The sequence below is a fragment of the Dipodomys ordii genome, unplaced genomic scaffold (assembly GCF_000151885.1).
Source record: "Dipodomys ordii isolate 6190 unplaced genomic scaffold, Dord_2.0 Scaffold83, whole genome shotgun sequence".
In the NCBI taxonomy this organism is placed as follows: Eukaryota; Metazoa; Chordata; class Mammalia; order Rodentia; family Heteromyidae; genus Dipodomys; species Dipodomys ordii.
The window spans coordinates 165,035-170,568 of NW_012267299.1; the positions used below are offsets into that span (position 1 = coordinate 165,035).

The 5,534-nt window shown below is 43.6% G+C and overlaps 1 pseudogene; it reads left to right on the forward strand.

Moving 5' to 3' along the window:
• The first annotated feature begins 875 nt into the window (after positions 1-875).
• The window catches only part of LOC105992373, a 7,629-nt pseudogene continuing 2,970 nt past the window's right edge, over positions 876-5,534 (forward strand).

Sequence of the window (5,534 nt, forward strand, 5' to 3'; positions counted from 1 at the left end):
CAAAAAAAAAAAAAAAAAAAATGAAGCCAGGCACAGGTAACACACATGTAATCCTAGCTACTCAGGAGACTGACATCTGAGAATTCAGGTTTGAAGCCAGCCAGGGCAGGAAAGTCCATGGGACTCCAATTAACCAGCAAGAAGCTGGAAGTGGAGCTGTGGCTCAAGTGGTAGAGCACCAGTCTTGAGCAAAAAAGCTCAAAGACAATGCCCCGGCCCTGAGTTCAAACCCCAACACCCACACAAACAAGCAAAAAATAAAATAAAAAGGTCACAGGAAAACCACTGGTCATGGGAGGGAAGTTGAAACCTAAGAGGAAGTAACATCTGATGAAAACAAGTTAAGGCATGAAATAGGACTTCCTCTTTCCCTGCCTTTCTCCAAATTCCACGGAAATCACAAAGAGTAAAAAGTGGATTCAAAACAGGAGAATCACTTGACAGAAAAATTTAGCAGAACAAAAGAAACAAACCATTATGGGTATTGATCACTCAGCTAACTAAAGCAAATAACGGAGCTACCCACTTGAGAACCTATAGCTCTTAGAGTTGCTTCTGGAAAAACTCACTGCATTATATATATAGCTGAAGATGAAGGTCAAGGAGAGATTGCCAAAGTGCTCAACACCACCGCGCCAGAGGAAGGAAGCCAGGCTCCTGGGAGCCTACTGAGCCCCTCTCTTCCCATCACATCCCACTCAGTTCTGTCACTTTGCCAGCTTGACAGTGGCCAGAGCAGAATTGACATGGGATGGAAATTAGGAAATGCTACAAATTAGGACTTGCTGCCTCCCCAGCGCCCCCCACTCAAACTGGTTGTTAAACACTTAACAGCGCATCACAGCTCCTGAGTAAGCTAAGGTCAGAGAAAAAAGATGAATGTCCTGGAAGACAAAGAAAACTGTGCCACCAAAAGAAGTTATCCAAAGGGTCCTCTTCCTACCCAAGCACAGGAGAAAACCTCAGGAATCGGAGTCCTAACTCCTGCACTGCCAGGTATCCAGCTCTCTTCTGGAGCGAGAAAAGGAATATACCTACAAATAGGGACAGAAATCCATGGCAACATTTTGGGGTAATAGAGTTTGAAGAATTCAAAGAACAGGCTGGGAAGGTGGCTCATTGGTAAAGTCTTTGCCTTGCATACCTGAGGCCCTGGGTTCGATTCCTTAGCACCACATAAGCAGAAAAAAAAAAGCCGGAAGTAGTGCTGTGGCTCAAGTGGTAGAGCACTAGCCTTGAGCTGAAGAGCTGAGGGACAGCGCCCAGGCCCAGAGTTCAGGCCCCACAACCGGACCCCCCAAAAAAAAAATTCAAAGAACATACCCAGCCTACTCTACAAAAAGTCAGTGTACAGATAATTTTTTTTTCTGTCAGTCATGAGGCTTGAACTGCTGTCCCTGAGTTTTTTTTCTAGTGTTCTACCTCTTGCACCACAGTGCCACATCCTGTTTTCTGGTGGTTTATTGGAGATGTCTCATAGACTTTCCTGCCCAGGCTGGCTTTGAAGCTCAATCCTCAGATCTCAGCCTCCTGAGTAGCTAGGATTTCAGATGGGAGCCACCAGCACCCAGCCAGATGAAATCTTTTAGCATGATATCTCCCCATCCTGTAAAACATCTTCAGATTTCATGAAATTGCAAAATATAATTGCTGGGATAACTATGAAGCAATGAATTGGGAAGTTGAGGTGATACATTCTTCCAAAATGGTATTAAAAGGAAGAGGAGAAATAGAGGGGAGGGCAGGGAAGGGGAGGAGACAAGAAAACAAAAGAAAAACTAATGTTAGAAAGGCTGAGGATATAGATCAATGGTAAATTGTTTGCCTGGTATGCACAAGGTCCTGAATTCATTTCTCTGTATGTGTGGGGGGCGGGGGGTAGGGAGAGGAAGAGGGAGAGAGAGGAGTAATTTGAAAAGGATGAAATTATTGAAGAAACAAAAATTCCCAGAACTAATGAGGGACTTAGATGAAAAGAGTCTATTAAATGCCAGGCAAGGCCGGGTGCTAGTGGCCCACACCTGTAATCCTAGCTACTCAGGAGGCTGAGATCTGAGGACTGTGGTTCAAAGCCAGCCCGGGCAAGAAAGTTGGTGAGGCTCTTATCTCCAACAATCTACCAGAAAACCACTGTGGCTTAAGTGGTAGAGCACTAGCAGAAGAGCTGAGGGACAGCACCCAGGCCCAGAGTTCAAGCCCCATGACCAACAAAAAACAAAAACAAAAAAAATGCCAGGCAAAAATTTAATTAAATTGTCTTCTAAAAAGGTACTCATGCAGTATTGCATGACTAAACATATAGCATCCAAATAAGAGGTCTTGTTTTGTCTCTCCTTTTAGAAACTACCTAAAATTAAGAATGAACTGGGGCTGGAAATGTGGCTTAATAATAGAGTGCTTGCCTAGTATGCATAAAGCCCTGGGTTTGATTCCTCAGTACCACATAATCAGATAAAAGCCGCAAATGTGCTGCAGCTCAAGTGATAGAGTGATAGCCTTGAGTAAAAGAAACTCAGGGACAGTGCCTAGGCTCTGAGTTCAAGCCCCAGGACTGGCAAATTATATATATATATATACACACAAACACACACACACACACACACACATCAAAAAACAAAGAAAAAAAAATGAACTGTTAGTTCAACCCCTAATGTGGGCAGAGAGAAAGAGAGAGGGGGGAGATTAAAAGAAAGGGGAAAGAAGCAGTTATAGCAGGCCTGTATTGGATGAACCTGAATAGAAAGAAGGACTGTGAGGGGAGTGAAGGTCAAATAGGGAGGCTTAGAGTCCAGGGCTATAGGCTGCTAAAAGACAGCTGAAACCGTGCATAGTAGATCACACCTGTAATCCTAGCTGCTCAGGAGGCTGAGATCTAAAGATCATGGTTGAAAGCCAGCCCAGGCTTGAAAATCCATGAGACTCCTATCTCTAATTAACCAGGGGGAAAAAAGCCAGAAATGGAGCTGGGCTCAAGTGGAAGAGTGCTAGCCTTGAGCAAAAATCTCAGGGACAGTACCCAGGCTCTGAGTTCAATCCTCAGGACTGGCACGCATGCACACACATGCATCCCCCTTCCCACCCCCTCTCCCCACAAAAGCCAGTTGAGTGACTGCAAAGTACAGCACAGAGCTAAAGGTGAAAACCCAGTAATTCTTTTTTTTTTTTTTTTTTGTAAAAACGGAATGAAGTTCTATTAGTAAAAACCTTTCTGGCCATAATTTGGTACTGACAAAAAGCTGAGAAAGTAGATTTGAGCAAGAAATATCACAGATTAATCATATTTTTCAGGAAGTAGTCTGCAGTAGAGGAAAGAGAGGAGGAAGACTGGGTTGTGACATCCCTTTGGTGCTGATCTCAAGTAGTTTGCAGAGATGCAAAATCTAAAGGAAATGATTGCACACACAACACATTATTTTGTGAGGAGGGTCTCTGATGCCTGGGAGTACAGCCTGGATTCTCTCAGCAACCAGATATGAATGCACTTTATTTCAGGTTAACCTTAAAAAAAAAAAAAAAAAAAAAAAAAAAAGCTTAGGAAGGGGCTGGGAAGGTGGCTCAGTGGTAGAGCACTTGCCTTGCATGCATGAGGCCCTGGGTTCGATTCCTCAGCACCACATAAGCAAAAAAGAAAAAAAAAAAAAAACAGAAGTGGCGCTGGGGCTCAAGAGCACTAGCCTTGAGCTGAAGAGCTGAGGGACAGCGCCCAGGCCCAGAGTTCAGGCCCCACAACCGGACCCAAAAAAAAAAAAAAAGCTTAGGAAACATAAAACAAAGGAAACTGTATCTTGGTGGGGAGAAGTAGGGAGGATCAAAATTCCTCAAAGCAAATGTCAGATGAAGCATTGTCACTATGCCACATACAAAAATAGAACCCAAACAAAGTATCATGAATTAATTTTGTCATTAGCAGTAATTGCACCTTGGATAAACTTCATTGAATATGATGTTACCAATGCACAAAGCTTTTAAAATTGATCTCCATAAAACTCAACCTTTCTATAAAACAAGAATCCAAAGCAGAAATAGAAGAGTACAGGAAAGATTACAAACACAAACTGAGTGTATTCAAGGCTGAAGCAGGAGAATTTTGAGTCTGAGGTTAGCCTGGCTACATGATGAGACCTTGTTTCAGTTTTTTAAAGTAAAACATGAAGATGGATTCTCTCTCTATCTCCTCTACCCCTCTCCCTTTCCCTCTCCCTCTCCCGCTCCCTCTCTGTCTCACTTAGCTCTAAGGCTTGAAATAAGGGCCTGGGCACTGTCCCTGAGCTTCTTTTTTCAAGGCTAGCACTCTACAATTTGAGCCACAACACCACTTTCAGCTTTATCTGTTGATGTGGTACTGAGGAATTGAACCCAGGGCTTCATGCATGCTAAGCAAGCACTCTACCACTAAGCCACATTGCCAGCCTCCACCCTTTTCTCTCTCTCCTCTCTTTTTTTTTTTCTTTTGGGTCCAGTCGTGGGGCCTGAACTCAGGGCCTGGGCACTGTCCCTCAGCTCTTCAGCTCAAGGCTAGCACTCTACTACTTGAGCCACAGCACCACTTCCGGCTTTTTTCTTATGTGGTACTGAGGAATCGAACCCAGGGCCTCGAGCATGCAAGGCAAGTGCTCTACCACTGAGCCACCTTCCCAGTCCCATTTCTCTCCTCTCTTGAAATCAGGGCCTTGGACTTGCAAGGCAGACATTCCAACACTTGAGCCATACTTCCAGCTTCAAGGTAGATTTTTTTTTCCCATGTGGATGAAACATGACATATCAGGTCCTGGAGGTGGGGAGGGGAGTGATAACTTGATACTGCAGATGTGAAGGGGTTGTGGGAAGTAGCACAGAGGGAAATACATATTGCTGAAAACACAGTGAAATATACTTAAAAAAAGGAAAATATATATACGGTTGGGTGATGGTGGCTCAGGCCTCTAATCCTAGCTACTCAGGAGGCTGAGATCCGAAGGTCATGTTTCAAAGCTAAACTGGGTAGAAAAGTACCTAAGAATCTATCTTCAATTAAATAACAAAATGCTGGGTTGGAGACAGGGTTCAAGTAGTAGAGTACCAGCTGTGAGTGAAAAAGCAGAACAAGAACATAAGGCCCTGAGTTCAAGTCCTGGTATTGGCACGTGTGCACACACATTCATATACATACACAAAATAGAACTGGAAAAAGTAATTATGAAAGGTCAGAAATGGAAAATCTGTATATACATGATTGGTGGCCTTCAGTATAAATACAGGACACATGATTCTTAAAGATATTTAAGCAAGCATTTAAGATAATATTTAAGAACAATATTCTAGAAATACAGAACATTACAATCAATTGAAGAGACACAATCTATCATTGGCAAAAATCTTCCTGATACCAGCTGGGCGCTGGTGGCTCACGCCTGTAATCCTAGCTACTCAGGAGGCTGAGATCTGAGGATCGCGGTTCAAAGCCAACCCGGGCAGGAGAGACCGTGAGACTCCTATCTCCAATAAAACCACCAGAAAACCGGAAGTGGCGCTGTAGCTCAAATGGTAGAGCGCTT